Raw genomic sequence first — 22,441 nt, 5'->3', positions numbered from 1 at the left:
AATAGTAAACACTCTAATGTAACATTACTAACTACTGTACATAAGCCTACTGTAGTTTATAAAGAAAAACAAAAATTTTATTTAACTATGAAATTGGATTAATATCACAAGGTTTCGATTTCTTTAATAGGTCTTGAAATATCTAATTATGCGTTAATTGTTTTTTCACATCCGAATAAATGAATAATAGTTTACTTTTGTGTTTTCTAATAATAAAAGATGATGACTCGAAGGTTTACAATATCTATATTTTTTCTTTTATACAAGTTTCTTGGAAAACCAAGATAGTAGAACCTCTTGTTCTAACTACAAGGCTTGAATGATTTTGCATAGAATTGACATTTAACATCAAGAAATATTTGAATACCATGGTGAATCACATGAGTATTCTCCATATACATTAGATGTGTCAATTTATATTAAATACTATTTTTTTTACTGCCAACAGTCTCTAATTTTCGTAAGACAGTGATAAGATATTAAAATGCCCGAAGAATGGAGAAGTATTACAACGTCTAATGTAGGCCCTTAGAATGGCTTCCTAATTAAAGCTCGCTGTTAGAACAGGGAAATCTGGTGATAAGAACGCCTTATGCCTTTGAATATGCAGAATAAAACCGGGTTCTAGTTGTGACAGGTTTCGTTGACAAGCGAGTTTTCTGAGATCTTGAACTGCACAGCTATGAAGAAGTAGGTTGCAACAGTGCTCATGATCTGTTGAGAGATAAAAGATTGCTTTGGTATTTTAATCACATACTTTTTTCTATAGTATCCATATGTCTTCAATTTGTTGCTTTAATAAGGTTAGATGTGTCAGTTTTACTCACTACATATGTAAAATTACAGTAGGTGACCCAAGAAGTGATAAATATTGAGCATATTCTAAGGTTTGATTACTTTGTCTTAGAGTTTTTGTGTATATATTGATTTTCGAGTTTGACGCCTTTTTGCGACTAGAACCAACATGAAATAGAATATCTGGATGGCAAATATCTCTCGATGGAATCATAAATATTCTATGTTCTTTCCTTTTTGTTATTAATTTGGATTGTCAAATGTTTGCTGTCTCTGTTACCGATGCTAATAGATTGTAGAATAGTTCTCACTATTCCTTTGAAACAATTTGAAAACAATTTGCTTCTATAGCTTTCAATGACTGTATTAAATGGCATCATTTCATAATTATAATTCACAAACAAACATATATGATTGCAATATGCTCTTCAGTGAATCAATAGCATTTATGCTTAAATTTCAAGCCCATACATCTCACTTATCAAGGGAAGGTCATAATTTAACAACAATTAGAACTTCTGTGTTATGTAAACTAAATGCAGATATTTACCTAAAAGAGTATTTAGAAAATCAGATTTTCAATAATTTTCCTGATTTAAAAATCATTATTGATATCACGTTCCTACAAAAACCCTGTCATTAAATGTTCACAGACATTCAATGATAGGGAAAGAAACTCTAATCCAAAACATTGAATCCATAGTCACATGTCTGAGGTGGCTGGCTCTAACTGACTCTAAATACAGCACAAATTTGGCCACAGTTCTGAGGGAGCCAACACAAATATCTTTATAACAACTATAACTAAATTAAAGGAACGGAGAACTTTTAATAATATTCATGGAAAAAAATCAAATTTGCAAGATATCAGATCTAAACACTGCAGAATTTAAGGACCATTCAGAGGTTATCTTGAATCTTGTGATTCCACTTTCTATATATATCTAATACAAAGTTGGTAAGTTGATGTTATAAATGGCAAAGTCAAATATCTTTTTAACATTGTTTAGAAATGCAACAACAGATGGTGAAAATATTATTCCTATTATGCTTTTATATTTCTAGCTTCAGGATGTCAGAAGCAAGTCTTTAATAACTGTTCAATAATTCTATGAATATATGAAAAGTGAAATAGTTAATCAGTTTGGTTTTTAAAATTTTTTCATACTTTCGGTAATATTAAAAGTATTGAAAAATAGAAGTAATTTCCTACTGAATATAACTCCCTGTTCCAAACGATCACTTACTGGTATAATGCATCGACTGCTCAAAGTGAACAGGTTGAAGGGGGAAAATTCCACGTTCGTGTCCAACAAAGCAATTACTCGACGTACCTGAGGTGGAAGGAAAGGCCCATAGGTATTAATAATTCGGAAAACATATATGAACACGGAAATTTACCTGAAAACATTTGCTTAAACCTATACGCAGTCACGTACATATATATACATACATACACACACACACACACACACACACACACACACATATATATATATATATATATATATATATATATATATATATATATATATATATATATATATATATATATATATATATGTATGTATATATATATATATATATATATATATATATATATATATATATATATATATATATATATATACTACACACACACGCATACATATATATATATATATATATATATATATATATATATATATATATATGTGTGTGTGTGTGTGTGTATATTCGTATATACACTAAATAGATTATAAATACACACACAGATACACACACACACACACACACACACACATATATATATATATATATATATATATATATATATATATATATATATATATATATATATATATATATATATATATATATATATATATATATATATATATATATATATATATATATAAATATATTATACTATGGTCCTATGTCTTGGAACCAAACAAACAATATTATATATATTATGGCCGGCAAGCTAAACAACCTCTCGAATTCCAAATTCACCTGAATGCTTTTATATCAAATCTGTTAGACTTGGAAATATTAATACCAGAACTCTGAGACAGTTATATATCTCCCGGACAACAATATAGAAAACACTAAATATCCAAAGGTCTCAAAAGAAAATTGTGTTATTTAAAACCACTTCTTACTACGATTCTTAATCACAGTTACGAGCGAATACTAATTTAAACACTGGTGATTGGAACTATATACTTTACAAAAACATATATATTCTATATAAATTGCAACACCTTGAAAGAATTTACATAAAAACAAAATAAATCAATCGAAATATTAAGTCTGAACAAAGCTTATCCTTAGATTAAGACAAAATGTGACAATATGAAAATTATATAATCACTTGACTTGGAATTTTATATCTGAATAAACCTTAAACAAAAACAAAAGAAATAATACTTATGAAAATTATACAATCACTTGTTTCACTTGAAATACTAAATCTAAATAAAACCTTAGACTGAGACAAAAGAAATAATACTTATGAAAATTATACAATCACTTGTTTCACTTGAAATACTAAATTTAAATAAAACCTCAGACTGAGACAAAAGAAATAATACTTATGAAAGTTATACAATCACTTGTTTCACTTGAAATACTAAATCTAAATAAAACCTCAGACTGAGACAAAAGAAATAATACTTATGAAAATTATACAACCACTTGTTTCACATGAAATTAAATTTTACACACTACTTAATTAGTCTTAACACTTAATGAATATAGTTAACCAGATAACGATACAAAATACTTTCTCATTACTACGGGGCCAGTTACAAAAGCTGTAAGAGAATTTTTATAAATACTCACTAATTTTACAAAAACCCTTCACATCAAAACTTTGATATATCACTAAACACTTTTAAACAATACATTGAGCTAAGAGAGAAGGAAATGGCTATGACTTAATGCTGGAATTCTCTATCTGGTCTATGCAACCTTGGGGTCGGCTTTATATAAAATTTAGGTACTTCCAGATGATTCCAAATAGTTCCTTTAAGCGTGGAGGGTTGGCCAAAGGACATAAGCGTTACCAAGTATTGTTCTCTTGAACACGTACCCACGCTCTCTCTCTAAACTAGCTCCACCCACCCATTGTCCTCGAAATAAAATATAGATAATATTTATCACTAGGTTTTCGGGAATCCTCCAAAGCACATGGCAGACAAAAGACTTGTATATTTTCTCTCAAACATGACACAATACCTCATAAAAATTAAAAAAATATTATATAAGCCCGCGTTCCTATCTCGTATGGCCACGTAACACCCTCAAACACCTTACGTAACTTTTCAAAACAGAAATATGTGAAATAGAAATTCAATTCTTTAAAAAAACGTAAATTTAGATATACTGACTTGAATAGAGAATACAATGAAAAAAATGATGAAATTGTTACGTAATTTACTTATAAATCTTAAATCTACACGAGAGAAACTCATCTCAAGACCTGGCTAACCTCTCTTCAATGCACAAATGACAAATGAAATATGTCAATGAATCATGAATAAACTTTTGTATTTACTCTACACTACACTAGACCAGCTTTATAAGAATATATATATATATATATATATATATATATATATATATATATATATATATATATATATATATATGTGTGTGTGTGTGTGTGTGTGTGTGTATGTATGTATGTATATATTTGTAAAAACACTATTTACAATATGGATACAGACACACTCACTCACATGCACACTCATATATATATATATATATATATATATATATATATATATATATATATATATATATATATATATATATATATATATATATATAGATAGATATATATATGTATATATATATATATATATATATATATATATATATATATATATATATATATATATATATATATATATATATATATTTGTATGTATGCATATTTTTGTATAAACACTATTCATAATATAAACACACACAGACATATATATATATATATATATATATATATATATATATATATATATATATATATATATATATATATATATATATATATATATATATTTATATATATATATATATATATATATATATATATATATATATATATATATATATATATATATATATATATTTGTATGTATGCATATTTTTGTATAAACACTATTCATAATATAAACACACACAGACATATATATATATATATATATATATATATATATATATATATATATATATATATATATATATATATATATATATATATATATATATATGTATATATATATATAACGGATTTTGAGCGAAGCGAAAAATCTATTTTTGGGTGAGGTAGCCATGTCGTCCTGATGGAAGTTCCTATTAGGTAGCTTTCTATGGTATATTTGACTACAGTGATATTCCCAGAGGATTTTACTTTAAGGTATCCAGAATTCTAACTCCTGGAGCGAATATCCCTAAATAATCTCACAGGGATATCGCATAATATCAGAGGACGTATTCTTGACACGCCACATAGCTATCTTCACCCCGAACAGTAGGAAACGCTTCGAGGGGGTACAGTGACAAGAATCTGAAACGAGAATGAAAAGAGAGCCGTTGATAAGGCAACTCTCCTATTCCTTGTAGCGATATATGAGGTACTACAGATACTGTACTATAGGGAGGGGTCAATAAGCCCTTTTACAATAAAAGGAAGGGCGGGTCCATCAGGACGACATGGATACCTCACCCAAAAATAGATTTTTCGCTTCGCTCAAAATCCGTTTTTTCGGCTCAGGCCATGTCGTCCTGATGGAAGTTTACCAGAGCATTACTGTACCTGTGGATTCTCAATCAGTGCCGTACTCTCAAGAAAGTATTTTTCTGGTCCGTCTAGACCTAGAGACCTATGATGTTACCGTCATACATCATTTCATCTAAGCATGAACTATGTTAGTGCTTCCTGCCCCTACAGGGAAGAGTCGTACTAGACTCTGGAAAAAGTCTCGAGGAGTACATAATAACTATGGATGACAAAATGACAAGCTTGTATAGTGGTCTCGCCTTATACAATATAAAGCAAAGTTTGTATAAGTCACCAATGTCAGTATGAATTCGTGACGCCTTCCCCAATGCGACTACTTTTATAAACTCTTGGATAATGGTTGTATCCACATAGGAACAAATTTTGCCTCTTTGCCACTATCCCTTTAGAGTACCATGTCAACCCTTCCAAGGAAGGGTTAGAGTGAGTGGACTTTTGCTTGAATCAAGGAACAGTCTTGAAAGACATACCATGATAAAAATATCCATATTCTAATCTTAATGCTCAGTACATTTCTAATAAAATGAGTGTGGGCGAATAAGACGCAGGTTTCACTATGAACTAGTTTATTAAAATTTAATAAACAAACATATCAGATCAACATTTATAAAATTTATAAAATGTGGATGATATGATGATATGCGTTAAAGCATAAAGAAAAACAGTCAACAGAACATATTGTTTCGTCTACTAGGAATCAGATTTGCCACTTCAATAGAATTATTAATAATAATGATATAGTCTGTATACTGTTTATATACAATAGCGTAAAAAACGCTTGGCACAAGTGTCCGTATTATGCTATAGTTTACCGACATTAATGGAACAGTTTGTAAGGACACTTTCGTGGCCTATCGCTTAGCGTGTGGTAACATACAGTGACTACACACCCACCCTCTTAATTAATCGTCCCAAATTAATTACACTGTTCCTCGCAGACTTAAAACTGAAGGATAAAGAATTCTACCTGCTACTACCACAGATCTCTTAAGTTGCTCCACTTGCTTCGCATAGTGCATAAAGAATGCCTTGGATGACTACCAGCCGGTGTGCAAACAAGTCCATATAATTAAAGAAATTTTATGGAAGAGGCAACTTTCTTCGGATCATGACTAACGGGTGTACTGTCTGGATCCGTTCTGCGAATAACACGGGTGAATTTCGCCCTTAGTTATAGATAACTTTGAGCCCAGGGTTTCTCTGCTGAACAGCTGTCCTCCCATAAAGTCTGAAGTTCTATGAAGATAGACCTTTAGGCACTCCATTGGACATAGAGATGCATCTTCCTTCAGAGGGCAGATTCTCTAGGGACCCCACCTGTTGGTGGGTAGCTTGTTCTTGGTAAGAAACGTTGGGTCTGGAAATAGATTCAGTTCTCCCTCCAAGAGCTGGACGTGGCCTTCCTCTCTAGAGAGAGCCACTATTTCACTAACTCTGGCCTCCAAAAGTCTAAACTGACTTTTTAGCACCGAATCTTTTTCTCATCGTTAAGGAGAGAAGATCATGAGGTGTAGGTTCCGTGTTTTCTGTGATGGAGCGAAGATAGTCGACTTCTGTACTCGCTGAGACAGGGATGGATCCGGTAGCGGTACGAATTTTAGTCGTAGTTCCAATGCCAGAGGGAACCACACGCTATTTGGCCACTTGTGGGTCACTATTGCTGCTTTCCCTTTGAAGGATCTCAGCTTATCGAGGACCTTCAAAAGGAGGTTGTGCGGAGGGAACAGATAGATACTAGACCATCTGTTCCAGTCCAGGGACATAGCGTCCACTGCCTCCGCTAACGGATCCTCGTAAGGGGACACGTAACGATCTATTTTCTTGATGTCTTTCGTCGAAAAGAGGTCTATCTGCAGCTCTAGGACTTGACTCGAGATGAAGGAGAACGATCCTGCGTCAAGGGACCATTCTGACTCTATAGGTGTAAACCTGGATAGAGCGTCCGTTGTCAAATTGCGGAAACCTTGAATGTGAACTGCTGACAGGTGCCATTTCTTCCTTTCCGCCAAACGGAATATGGCCAACATCACTTGGTTGATTTGAGGTGACCTCGACCCTTGTCGATTCAGGCATCTCACTACCACCTCGCTGTCTAGAACCAGTCTTATGTGGGTCGAGTGGCGAGGAGAAACTTTCTTCAGTGTCAGAAGTACTGCCATGGCTTCTAGAAAGTTGATGTGAAATGACTTGAAAAGATTTGACCAAGCTCCTTGGACTCTCATCTGATGAGAGTGGCCTCCCCAGCCTTCCTTTGAAGCGTCTGTGTGGATAGTTACTGACGGGGGAGGAGGTTGAAAAAGTATTGATTTCTTCAATTGCTTGGCATTGGGCCACGGCTTGAGAAGCATTCACAATCGAGTCGGAAGTGGTCTTATTAGATCTCTTCGCGCGTTTGATGCGTATTTTCTCCAGACTCCTGTTAATCCTTAAGCTGTGCTCTTAGCACTGGATCTGTTATCGAAGCAAACTGTAGAGAACCCAGCACTCTCTCCTGTTCGCATCTTGATATCTGTTTGGATTTCAATAGTCTCTTGACAGATACTGCTATTTCTTTCCTCTTCTTACTAGGAATGGAAAGCCAATGTGACTCCAAATTCCAGTGGATTCCCAGCCACTGAAATTTTTGAGCTGGAGAAAGTCGAGACTTTTTGATGTTGATCTTGAATCCCAGATGTTCCAGGAACTGGATCACTATCTTAGAAGATTGCATGCATTCTGTCCTGGATGCTGCCCACACCAGTAAGTCGTCCAAGTAGGCTACTACTTGGACCCCCTTTAGGCGTAATTGATGGACGGCTGCGTTTGCGAGCTTCGTGAAAACCCTTGGGGCTATGTTTAGCCCGAAAGGCATGGCTCTGAAGGCGTAAAGTTTTCTATGTAACTTGAAGCCTAGGTAGGAGGAGAGGTGACGATTAATTGGAACGTGCCAATAAGCGTCAGACAAGTCTATAGAGACAGTATATGCCCTTCTGGGCAGCAGGGTCCTTATGTGCTGAAGCGTGAGCATTCTGAACTTGTAGTTCACTATGAACTTGTTGAGTGGCGACAAGTCTAGAATGATTCTGAATTTTTCTGAGTCCTTCTTTGGAACACAAAGTTCTCGGACATATTCTTACAGAACGAGGAATGAGTGTTGGAAGAATTGAGGAAAATGAGGTGGAGGACTGCTCCAGCTCCAAACTAGTCCATTTTTAAATAGGCTGTGGGCTCAGGGATCGAAGGTCCAGCGATCCCTAAATAGCTGTAGTCTCCCTCCTACTGGAAGTATCTTACTTCTGCTGTTGTGGACCTGAGGCCTTGCCTCCTTGACCACGTCCTCCCCTGTATCCCCTTCCTCTTGAAGGGCGTCTAGAAGAACCTCTGGCTGTTCCTCTAGCTCTCAAACGAAAGGAAGAAGTCTGCCTTTCGAAGGCTGGGTTTGAAACTGGCGACTGTGTCGCCACTTGTTGAAGTACTAGCTGGTACGTGGTTGGAGGTTGTGCCACTATCTGAGGCATCGCGGTCACAGGAAGTTGTTGTTGTTGCTGTCGGTAGGGTTTAGCCGGCCGAGAGGATGGCCTAGGCCTTTTTGTCTTCCTCTTGTGTTGGGGACCTTCATCCGGAGAAGACTTTCTCTTGAGATCTAAGCCCCACTTTTTGAGAAGATTCCTATTTTCTGTGGCAGCCTTGTCTATTACCTCTTCAACCACTTCATTAGGGAAGAGGTCTTTACCCCAAATACAAGAGGAGATTAGTTTCCTCGGTACGTGCCTCACCGCAGCCGAGGCAAACATGAACTCTCTACAGGCTCTCCTAGCTTTAATAAAGCTATAGAAATCCTTCGTAACTTTAGCCAGATGGGTTTTGGCCACAACCATGAACATGTCCTGGTTCTTGGGGTCACATGCCATCATTTCTAGTGTCGTTTGCAACGACATTGATGCCGCAAGTCTTTCCTTTGTCTCTTGCTCTCTATGCAAGAGAACCTCCGACAGTTTTGCAAGTGCCTCACCGAACTGGCGTTCAGCAATATCAGATTCCAGCTTCCCGACTGAGAAGGTAAGGTGTACGTCCTTCCAGTCTTCTTGGTCCAAGGGCAAGGTCAGAGATAACGGCTTGCACTCCTCCAAGGAGGGGCATGGTTTCCCTGCCTCCACCGCCTTTAAGGCTGCCTTATATCCCTTTTCCAAGAAGGGAAAGGCTCTGGTAGGAGAGGCCACAAAGGAGGGAAGCTTCTTACTCAAGACGGGCACCTTTGAGTTAGTGAAGCCCCTCTCTTACATTGAGCTCGTTAGTAAGTAACGTCTGAGCTTTACTATGGTCAAAAACTATGACCTCCTTCGGTTCTGTCTCCTCCTTTGAGGCTGGCTCCTTCCTAAGACGGACATAGCAGTACGGATAAGAATCTTTGTTGGGCCAAAATTCTACTTCTTCCAGGGGAATTGTTCACAACTTTTCTGAGATCACGATCTTTCCGGTTGTCATTGGCATGTGTTCGGCATACCTCCAAGGATTGATATCCGAGCACAAAGGAAGATCCTTCACGCTGAGCCGCTTCTGGGGCCCACGTGATGCTGCAAGTCTACGTATTTCCAGTTTCATTGCAGCTTCCTTCTCATCATTCTTCCTTTGAATTTGTTGGATCATCTCAACAATGGAAGGAAGAGTCCTTCCCAGTTCATCTGGGATAGCAGACGATGTAGAAGGAACAGGTTCTGGGTCCGGAACCGATATAACCGACAATTCGTCGATTTCTTCCTCTTCTACTTGAGGAGCCTGGAACAGCTCCTCCTCCTGACCTTCTCCTAGAAGGTCCTTCTCAGTAGAATCCGACACCTCCGACTTCCTATCGTCCAATTGGATGTCTTGAAGGGCGGCTGAGACTTCAGAATCTACCGGATTCTGGGCAGTTGGTATCTCCACCTGAGGCTGGGGGATGATTGCATCAGCCGATGCTTTAGGGAAAAGGTAGGCCCTCATCCTCTCATTTGGAAGGTAGGGACCTGAGGTGTTTATCTGAAAACCCCTCCCCCAGGATCGTAACGTATCCCTGGCAGCATCCCTTGACTCTGTCGACTTAGGGTCGTCAAAAGCCTCGGTAATCAGGTTAGAACAAACTGTACAAACCTGAGGGTCACGATAGCGGAGATCACCTCTGGAGGCTGCGCATGCTGCGTGCCTCCTGCAATATTGATGTCCACTGAAGTTCTTACTGCGGACATTACAGAACACACTCCCGCACTTCGGATGGTCCTCCTGTAAAGAGAAGAAAAATCCATGAGTATCAAGTGAAGGCATTCACTTATATTGAGACATTTAGCTTATATAGAAAAGCTATAAGAGAAAGAAGGAAAGACACATACTTGTATTTCCTGCCCAGCCCATTACTGAAACCTCCCGAGATATTAAAACTAAGGTTAATTCTATTCTAGAATACCTTATGTAATTTCCTAAACGGAAATTTAAGGTGTAGTTCACACCTTGAGATAAAGTTTTAATATATGGGATAGAAAGAATACAGAAAGAACTTACTTTCTATATATTGTACGGTCTCAACAAAAGGCTGTACAAGATAACATTAAGTATGATGAAGAACTTTAGTGTTATCACAAGCTCTGTACAGTAGTTTTTGCTAATGCAATTTGTACTACACTACAAATATAGCAACTACTGTACATTGCATGCTGTTGTGCCGGCTAGCACGCGCCGGTACGTGCCGGCGTGCGCCTGCACATGCCGGCCGGCATCCACCACTGTTTAGATCAAAGATATACTATCTTTAAATAATAGGCGGCAGCCCACTGATTCGCGACTGTGTGCCGGCCGGCAATCATTGCCAGCCGACGGCTGAAAACACTAAAACCCGGCTGCCGGCCGCTAATCGTAGTGGCCAGCAGATTCGAGCTGTGTTTCCACTGCCGGTAGGCAAAGGTAATAATACTCATGCCCACCGACAGTAGCCAAGAACCAGAGAACCTCTACCTGCTGGGTTAGGGGTGCAACACAATAGTCAGAGAAACAGTATAGATGTAAGGTTATAAGACGGTATGCCATACGAATTTCCATCCAGAAAGAGTGAACTTATGGAAGGGGAGAATGTAACATTCAGGCTTCCAAAGAATCCATAGCCTGCCGGGCTCTACCTGCAGACATGAAAGGGAGACCAAGGGAGGTCTGGGATTCACTCTGCAAAGAACGAAGGGTCTCTGCCGGCCGACACTTAATGCCAGCCGGAAGAGAGCTGAGCCGGTCCTTCATCCTAACCTATGCTAGGTACGGAAGTAGGACTATGGCCAAAAGAAAATAAAAAAAAATAGAGGTGGGGAAGGGATAAGGGTCCTATAGACTTCGTCCTAGCAAGAGACACACTCAGCAGTTAGGGAAGCTCATCCTAACCAGGAGTTGTCTATTAGGGAGGAAGACTGGCAATGCTTGCTATCCTCCTCCCAACCATAACAAAGTTAGGTGAAGTTATTTCGCCAGGCAACAGAAAAAACTCATTCTCCAGCCCGAGAAAAACAACACAGGACAGTCTGCTAGGCCACAAGAGGTAGGAATCATCTCTTACAGAATCCTTCCGACATGGACTAGGGAAGCAAAGCTTCCTGTGTCCGCCCCTAACCTAGCAAAGTAGAATCATTCTCTATGCTAGGAAGAAGCAGACCACAGACTAGAAACTCTGATGTTCTGCCCTAACCCAAAAAACTAGTCACTCTGGTTATCAGGACAGGACAGACATATCCTAGAATAGTTATACCTGGATTATCATACAGGTAGAACTACTAGGATTAAGCCAAAGGCTTTCAGAGGGAGAGAGGGATTGAACTTAGCCTTCGGAGGAGAGATGAACAATCGGGGATGTGTGAAAGTATACTACTGTACCTAGAATACTAGACTAGGTAAGGTGAGAATCGATTACCTAAATCACCGAAACACTCTCGTATACAATCTTGGAAAAAACATTCAACAATATCTTACATGTATAAAATATTTGCCTATAGCTTCAATAATATAACACTCGGAAAAACTTATATCATGCATGAAAGTACTAGGGCCAGATGTCTAGGCTACTAAGCCTCGCGAAGGGCAAGATCGGTACCTCGACCCGTGTCGAAATCACCGAACTAAAAACTGACGGTATAATATAAGCAATCCTAGAGGAGCTAAATAGTTAAATTATTAAAGCGTAACAAACCGGGAACGTCGCTCTAGCTAACTAAATGACCCATAAAGAGTGAGCGATAGCATCCAGGATGCCTCTGGTAAGCAACAGCTCTTGTTTACGTTAATATCACTTTTGATTTAATTCAAAACGACAAGAGCTTACATTTATACATAGTAAAGATAATACTCAACTTTCCAGAGGCAAAAGAGGCCGGAGAAGTCATCAAAATGTTGAATAAAATCCAAACTAACGAGAGAACACAATGGAAAACACCGAGTAGTAGAGCTACACGAAAAGGAATGAAGAGGGCGCTACCGCCTTCATCAGATACACACTGGAAATGGAATCGGAGAGATGCCTTATGAGCGGCTCTTTTTTCATTCTCGTTTCAGATTCTTGTCACTGTACCTCGAAGGGTTAATACCCTTCGGAGTGAAGATAGCTATGTGGCTTGTCAAGAATACGTCCTCTGATATTAGGCGATATCCCTGTGAGATCATTTTGGGATATTCGCTACAGGAGTTAGAATTCTAGATACCTTAAGGTAAAATTCTCTGGGGATATCACTGTAGTCAAATATACCCTAGAAAGCTACCTAATAGGAACTTCCATCAGGACGACATGGCCTGAGCCCAAAAATATATGTATATATATACATATATATATTTATATATATGATTTTATATATATATATATATATATATATATATATATATATATATATATATATATATATATATGTATAACGGATTTTGAGCGAAGCGAAAAATCTATTTTTGGGTGAGATGGCCATGTCGTCCTGATGGAAGTTCCTATAGGGTAGCTTCCTAGGGTATATTACAACTACGGCGATATTCCCAGAGAATTTACCTTAAGGTACCCAGAATTTTAACTCCTGGAGCGAATATCCCTAATAAAAGAACCAGGGATATCGCGAAATATCAGAGGACATATTCTTGACACGCCACATGGCAATCTGCACCCCTGTTATGAACCGCCTTAATGGTTCAACAGGTTCTTTTAAAATACTATAAGAATTGGGACTATAATGGACCGATGGACTGCAACAACCAAAGGGGTGGGTAAAACAGAAAACACTTAAGTACCTTAACCTAGTTTATTTTACAAAAATTATACAATAACTACAAGTATATACAATAATTACAATGAGTTCAGGTATTGGGAAGCACAGAGACAAAAGATCGTTACCACAAAATAAGTTAAACTTTAAAATTACAAATATAGTTTACGTGAAGTTAAAGTACATGATAAACAATTATCAAAATTAATCGACAACAAAAAACACAGTAAACAGTAGCCATGAAAAATTAATAAGAGAAACTTCTCATTATTACACTGGTTCCTCCAACATACAAACATTCATAAACAATCCCTGATCCTCGAGGACGTCCATCGAACACTGCGGGAACTACCACGACAGTGTCGAACACAACAGCCACTTTGCTGCCACCGAAAAACAACGCTTCCAAACCATCTCGACCTCGAGGACCAGGTTGAGGACAAGTCACCACCAACTAGGAGAGACTCCAAAGCTGGGTCTGCTGCTCTTTCTCGACTGCATCCCGAGAAACGGTCCCTCTGGCTTCCCAAACCTGACTAAAGCATGTCACTCACAACGTGACCAAAGTAAACAAAGACCCCCACCTAAATAAAGAAAAAGGGCAGTTACAAAAAAATTGAAACTAGGTTGTTTGACAGTCAAACAACCTAACACCTCCATACTCAAAAAAAAAAAAAATTCAAAAATTTTTTTTTTTTTCAAATCACAATCTCACCCACCCCCAAAGAAGTCACAGAACCATCAGCCAAAACAGACCCAATCCTGTCACGGTCGCCAATGTTATGAACCGCCTTAATGGTTCAACAGGTTCTTTTAAAATACTACAAGAATTGGGACTATAATGGACCGATGGACTGCAACAACCAAAGGGGTGGGTAAAACAGAAAACACTTAAGTACCTTAACCTAGTTTATTTTACAAAAATTATACAATAACTACAAGTATTTACAATAATTACAATGAGTTCAGGTATTGGGAAGCACAGAGACAAAAGATTGTTACCACAAAATAAGTTAAACTTTAAAATTACAAATATAGTTTACGTGAAGTTAAAGTACATGATAAACAATTATCAAAATTAATCGACAACAAAAAACACAGTAAACAGTAGCCATGAAAAATTAATAAGAGAAACTTCTCATTATTACACTGGTTCCTCCAACATACAAACATTCATAAACAATCCCTGATCCTCGAGGACGTCCATCGAACACTGCGGGAACTACCACGACAGTGTCGAACACAACAGCCACTTTGCTGCCACCGAAAAACAACGCTTCCAAACCATCTCGACCTCGAGGACCAGGTTGAGGACAAGTCACTACCAACTAGGAGAGACTCCAAAGCTGGGTCTGCTGCTCTTTCTCGACTGCATCCCGAGAAACGGTCCCTCTGGTTTCCCAAACCTGACTAAAGCATGTCACTCACAACGTGACCAAAGTAAACAAAGACCCCCACCTAAATAAAGAAAAGGGCAGTTACAAAAAAATTGAAACTAGGTTGTTTGACAGTCAAACAACCTAACAACCCCGAACAGAGATAACACTTCGAAGGGGTCAATTAGCAAGAAAACAAAAACGAGAAAGAAAAAGGAGAGCCGCTCGCAAGGCTCTCTCTTCTCCCGTTTCGTAAGCATGCATTGCGCCGATCCTGGCGCCATCTGTATTCCTTGTAGCGATACACGAGGTGCTACAGATACTGTATGTAGGGAGGGGTCCTACAGCCCTTTCATAGAAAGGGAAGGGCGGGTCCATCAGGACGACATGGCCATCTCACCCAAAAATAGATTTTTCGCTTCGCTCAAAATCCGTTTTTTGGGCTCAAGCCATGTCGTCCTGATGGAAGTATACCAGAGCATTACTGTATCTGTGGATTCTCAAAACGTGCTGTACTCTCCGGAGGTATTTCCCCGGTCGACTAGACCTAGAGACCTAAGATGTTACCGTTATACATCTTTTCAACTAACCATAAACCATGTTAGAGCTTCCTGCCCCCTACAGGGAAGAGTCCTACTAGACTCTGGAAAAGTCTCGAAGAGTACATATACCTATGTATGAATAACAGGCAAGCCAACATAGTGGTCTCACCCTATATTATGTAAAGCATAGTTTGTAAAGAACCACTGCGTCAATATGAAATATCGACCAGTTCTCCATTGAATACTGTATTGGACAAAGGTTTATATCCGCGTAGGAGGAAACTTGTATATCCGCCACTGTCCCCTTAGGGGATGGAGTCCTCCCGCTAAGGAAAAGGATAAACCAATGCAAAATTAGCTTGCATAAAGGAAAAATCTATTAGAATTATCCCAGATAAATATGCATAGAATGAATGCTCAATTATTATCAATAAATTGACACAGGTGAAGGAGACGCAAGGATCTCAAGAACAAGTTTATTGACAGACAATAAATAAACAGGTTAACAACAATTATATATATATATATATATATATATATATATATATATATATATATATATATATATATATATATATATATATATATATATATATATATATATATATATATATATATATATATATATATATATATATATATATATATATATATATATATATATATATATATATATTTAAGAGGAGGATAACCAAAAATTTAAGCATAAGCATGATAGTAAACAGAAACTTGTTAGTGCCACTTTTAACATACCGAGGTATCAAAGTTATAAAAGTCTGTATTACTAATCAGTCACATTAGCGTTAGAAACGCTCGGCACACATGTCTGCACTTATGCTAAGTTCACCTTTGAAAGTGGAACAGTCAACGTGGGCAACCCGGTGCCCTCACACTTAGTTTGTAGCACAGTATGTAACTACACACTCAGCCTGGAATTAATCGTCCCAATTAAATCCACTGTTCCCCGCAGAGTTAAACAGCAGGGTTAACGACGCAACCCACTGCTACCACAGACCTCTTTAGTTGCTCCACTTGCTTCGCATAGTGACGAAAGAACATTCTGGAAGACTTCAAGCCAGTGTATGAACGAAGATGTTCAAAATCCATACAATTAAAGAAATTTAAGGATGAGGCAACTTTCCTCGGATCGTGACCTGCGGGTGTACTGTCTGGATCCGCTCTGCGAATAAAATATGTGATTTTCGCCCTGAGTTGTTTCAGTGATAAATTTGAGCCTGATGTTTCTCCCCTGAATAGTTGACCACCCTTGAAGTCTGAAGTTCTACGAAGATAGACCTTTAGGCATTCTACTGGACATAGAGATGCATCTTCTTTCAGAGGGCAGATTCTCCAGGGACCCCACCTGTTGGTGGGTAACTTGTTCTTGGCGAGAAACGTAGGATCCGGAAACAGGTTCAGCTCTCCCCCATCCAAGAACTGAACACGACCTTCCTCTCTCGAGAGGGCTACAATCTCACTAACCCTGGCCCCAGACGCGAGTGCAAATAGGAAAATAACTTTTTGGGTCAAATCCTTTAACGCACACTCCTCATTGTTCAACAGTGAAGCAAAATGAAGAACTTTATCTAAAGACCATGAAATGGGCTTTGGAGGTGCTGAAGGTTTGAGCCTAGCGCAGGCTTTCGGAACTTTATTAAAGATCTCGTTAGCGAGGTCGACCTGGAAGGCATATAGAATGGGTCTTGTCAAAGCCGACTTACACGTTGAAATTGTGTTAGCTGCCAACCCTTGACCATGGAGGTGGATGAAGAAAGATAAGCAGAAGTCCGTCGAGATCCCCTATGGATTCTTCGCCTTGACAAAGGCCACCCATTTCCTCCAAGATGACTCGTATTGCCTTCTAGTAGATTTGCACTTATATTCCTCTAGGAAGTCTATGCTGTCTTTCGAAATCCCGAAACGCTTTTTCACCGCTAGGGAGAGAAAATCATGAGCTGCAGGGTCCGGGTTTTCTGTAATGAAGCGCAGACAGTCGACTTCTGGACTCGCTGGGTCAGAACTGGATCTGGTAGCAGTAGAAACTTCAACTGTAGTTCCAATGCCAGAGGGAACCACACGCTGTTCGGCCACTTGTGGGCCACTATTGCCGCTACCCCCTTGAAGGAGCTTAGTTTGTTGAGGACCCTCAACAGAAGGTTGTGAGGAGGGAACAGATAAATCCTGGACCATCTGTTCCAGTTGAGAGACATCGCGTCCACTGCTTCCGTCAAGGGGTCCTCGTACGGGGACACGTACAGGGGCAACTTCTTTCTGTCTTTCGTCGCAAAGAGGTCTATCTGCAGTTCTGGGACTTGACTCAAGATGAAGGAGAACGATCCTGCGTCTAGGGACCATTCCGACTCTATCGGTGTGAACCTGGATAGAGCGTCCGCTGTCACATTACGGACTCCTTGAAGGTGAATTGCCGACAGGTACCACTTCTTCTTTTCCGCCAGTCGGAAGATGGCCAACATCACCTGGTTGAGAGGTGGCAACCTTGATCCTTGTCAATTCAAGCATCTCACAATCACCTCGCTGTCCAGCACCAACCTTATGTGGATCGAGCGAAGCGGGGAGACTTTCTTCAAGGTAAGGAGCACTGCCATAGCTTCTAGAAAGTTTATGTGAAATGTCTTGAATAGATTGGACCAAGTCCCTTGGGACTTCTTCCGATGAGAATGACCTCCCCACCCCTCCTTCGAGGCGTCTGCGTGAATAGTCACTGACGGGGGAGGTGGCTGAAGAAGTACCGACTTCTTTAGTAGTCTAGCTTGGGACCAAGGCCTGAGAAGAGTACGTAGACGGAGCGGAACTGGTCTTCTCAGATTTCTTTGCGCATTTGATGCATAACTTCTCCAAACTCCGGTTGCATCCTTTAGCTGTGCTCTTAGCACCGGGTCTGTTACCGAAGCAAACTGGAGAGAACCCAGAACTCTCTCCTGTTCGCGTCTTGATATCCTTTCGGAATCCAGAAGTCTCTTGACAGAACCAGCTATCTCCTTTCTTTTCTTCGCCGGGATGGAGAATTGGTGTGACATTAGGTCCCAGTGGATTCCCAACCACTGGAACTTTTGAGATGGAGAAAGTCGAGACTTTTTTCTGTTGATCTTGAAGCCTAGATACTCTTGGAACTGGATCACCTGCAGGGAAGCTTGCAAGCATTCTGTCTTGGATGCTGCCCACACCAGCCAGTCGTCAGGTAGGCTACTACCTGAATTCCCTTTAGACGTAATTGTTTGAGAGCTACGCTCGCAAGCTTCGTGAAGATCCTTGGGGCTATATTTAGCCCGAATGGCATGGCTCTGAAGGTGTATAGTCTTCGTTGTAGCTTGAACCCTAGGTAGGGGGAGAGTCGACGATTGATTGGAACGTGCCAATAGGCGTCTGACAAATCTATGGAGACGGTAAATGCCCTCTTGGGCAGTAAGGTCCTTATGTGTTGCAGTGTTAGCATCTTGAACTTGCAGTTCACTATGAACTTGTTGAGTGGCGACAAGTCCAGAATGACTCTGAGTTTTTCCGAGTCCTTCTTGGGAACACAAAACAGCCTCCCTTGGAATTTGATGGACTTTACCCTTCGGATAACTTTTTTCTCCAACAGATATTGGATGTACTCCTCCAGAACGGGGGTGGAGTGTTGGAAAAACCGAGGGCACGGGGGTGGAGTGCTTTACCAGCTCCAGCCCAGTCCATTCTTGAGTAGGCTGTGGGCCCAGGGATCGAAGGTCCACCGATCCTGGAAATTCTGAAGTGTCCCTCCTACCGGTATCATCTCACTTGGACTGTTGTCCTGAGGTCTTGCCTCCCTGACCGCAACCACCCCTGAATCCCCTTCCCCTTGAGGGGTGCCTAGACGAACCGTTGGCTGATCCTCTAGGCTTTGCTCGAAAGGAAGTTAACTGCCCTTCGAACGTTAGGTTGAATGCCGGGGACTGTGTCGACACGGCTTGGGGTACCCACTGGAATGTGGTCGGGGTTTGTGCCACCACCTTGGGCACTGAAGGCATCGGCAATTGCTGTTGCTGTTGCTGTCTAAATGGCTTGGCCGGCCGAGAAGGTAGCCTAGTCCTCTTAGTCTTCCTCTTTGGTTGGGGACCCTCATACGGGGAAGACTTTCTCTTGATAGACAGGCCCCACTTCTGGAGAAGGTTCCTATTCTCCGTGACGGCCTTATCAACAACCTCCTTGACCGATTCGCTAGGGAAAAGGTCTTTGCCCAAAATGTTGGAGGAGATTAGTTTCCTTGGCTCGTGCCTCACCGCAGCCGAGGCGAACACAAACTCCCTACAAGCTCTCCTCGCCCTGACGAAGCTGTAAAGATCCTTCGTCACTGTGGCCAGATGAGTCTTGGCCACTACCATGAACATCTCATGGACCTTGGGGTCACTTGCCATCGTCTCAAGAGTGGTCTGAAGAGACATTGAGGCAGCCAGTCTTTCTTTCGTCTCAAGCTCCCTCCGCAAAAGAAAGTCAGCCAGCTTAGGGAGGTTCTCACCGAACTGACGTCCGGCAATATCAGCCTCCAACTTCCCGACTGAGAAGGTAAGATGGACGTCCTTCCAGTCCTTGTGGTCCATAGGTAGGGCCAGCGACAAGGGTTTACACTCCTCCAAGGAGGGGCATGGCTTGCCAGCCTCGACTGCTTTTAACACAGCCGCAAACCCTTTCTGCAAAAAGGGGAAGGCTCTAGCAGGAGAGGACACAAAGGAAGGGTGCTTCTTACTCAATGCAGCCACCTTTGAGTTCGTGAAGCCCCTCTCTTTCATTGAAGATGAAAGCAAAGCTTGGTCCATCACTATGACCTCCTTCGGCTCTGTCTCCTCCTTTGAAGCTGGTTCCTTCCTCAAACGGACATAACAGTCCGGATATGACCCTTTGTTGGGCCAGAATTCCACCTCTTCTAGGGCAGTGGTTCCCAACCTGTGGTACACGTACCACTAGTGGTACGCGAGGGCCTTCCAGGTGGTACGCGAATACTTTTGGGGTCATGAACGACTTTTAGTTATATTTTACTTCAAAAAGATGCTCTCCTTTAAACTTCCGGGTGAGCATGGCCTCCTCGTACCCAACGCTAGCCCATCACGCTGTTCCCCAGCTACTGATTTTCCCCTCGACGTGGGAGTGCCAGCAGGGGTTCTCAGCCTTCATGACCATCAAGTTGAAGAGCATGAACCGTCTTGCTGCGCTCGGGCATGATTTCCGATGTGCTGTGAGCAAAGTCATGCCCCGCATTGACCAGCTGGTGGAGAAGAAGCAGATACAGCCCTCGCATTGAGTTGTTGTTTTCTTAGTTAATTTGCGTGTTCTATTTTTACAATTATAGAAATAAAGTGGTATCTGATCAAATTTAGTTTCTCTGGAACCAGGTGGTACGCGGCGACTGTACGGGACCTCCAAGTGGTACTCGATCACAAAAAGGTTGGGAATCACTGCTCTAGGGGAACTGAACCCAACTTATCCGACATGACGATCTTTCCGATCGTCATCGGCATGTGCTCAGCATATCTCCACGGGTTAGCATCTGAGCACAAGGGAAGGTCTTTCACGTTGAGCCTCTTCTAGGGCCCACGTGATGCTGCAAGCTTCTGCATCTGCAGTTCCATTGCAGCCGCCTTCTCATTATTCTCCTTCTGCATTTGTTGGATCATTCCAACAATGGAGGAGAGGGCCTGTCCCAGCTCTACTGGGAAAGCGGACGATGTTGAGGGAATAGGTCCAGGGACCTGAACCGGAGCAGCCGACGCCTCGTCGGCCTCTTCCTCTACAATGTCTGGGGCTTGATCTTCATACTGGCCTTCTGCCAGGAGGTCTTCCTCCAGACGCTCGGACACGTCTGACATCCTGTCGTCCAACTGGATGTCCTGCAAGGCGACCGCGACTTCAGCATCCACCGGGATCTGAACTAGGGGGATCTCCTTTGAGGCTGGGGAATCACTGCATCAGCTGATGCCCTGGGGAAAAGGTAAGCCCTCATCTTCTCACTTGGAAGATAAGGTCCAGAGGTGTTCTTCTGGAAGCCCCTTTCCCAGGCACGAAGCTTCTCCCTTGCTAAATCCCTTGATTCCGCCGTCCTAGGGGAATCAAAAGCCTCAGTAATCAGGTTAGAGCACACGGTACATACCTGAGGGTCCCAATACCGGAGATCACCCTTGGAGACAGCACATGCTGCGTGCCTCCTACATAACTCATGTCCGCAGAAGTTCTTGCTGCGGACGTTGCAGAAAACACTTCCGCACTTCGGATGGTCCTCCTGTAAAGAGAGGAAATTTCCATGAGTATCAAGTGAACTACGTATCACTGGATATGCACAGTTTAGCATAACAAAACAGAAAGGAAAGACACACACTTGTGTTTCCCGCACAGACAAATGTTGCAGCCTTCCAGATAATAAAATCGTATGGTTAATCTGTCCTAGAGTAACCAATGAAAAATTTCCAGAGGAAACAGGTGTAGCTCACACCTAAGGTATGATTTTAAAATACCGGATAGTAGACAAGAAAGGACTCACTTTCTTATCTGTAAGGCAACACCAAAGGGCTGTGCAAGACAACACAAAAGTGTTAGAAAACACAGTGTTGTAACAATACTATACTATAGTTTTCTCCCTACAGTATATGCTATACTGAAGAATACAGGTACAGTATAGAAGGTAATGTGCCGGCACTCACCATAACTAGCTTTAAAGTATACTACTTAACAGCTATAAGGCGGCAG

General features: G+C 40.6%; 1 long non-coding RNA gene across 1 annotated transcript in view; it reads right to left on the bottom strand.

Moving 5' to 3' along the window:
* Window positions 1–529: 529 nt before the first annotated feature.
* LOC137655068 (uncharacterized) overlaps window positions 530–22,441 on the bottom strand; it is a 24,620-nt gene continuing 2,708 nt past the window's right edge. The window contains exons 2-3 of the long non-coding RNA XR_011046796.1: window positions 2,043–2,129; window positions 530–714 (exon numbers count right to left, since the gene is read on the bottom strand). This is a non-coding gene — a long non-coding RNA (uncharacterized lncRNA). The remainder of the gene's footprint in view (window positions 715–2,042; window positions 2,130–22,441) is intronic.

The sequence above is a fragment of the Palaemon carinicauda genome, chromosome 16 (assembly GCF_036898095.1).
Source record: "Palaemon carinicauda isolate YSFRI2023 chromosome 16, ASM3689809v2, whole genome shotgun sequence".
NCBI classification, from domain to species: domain Eukaryota; kingdom Metazoa; phylum Arthropoda; class Malacostraca; order Decapoda; family Palaemonidae; genus Palaemon; species Palaemon carinicauda.
This window is presented reverse-complemented; position numbering and strand designations above follow the sequence as displayed.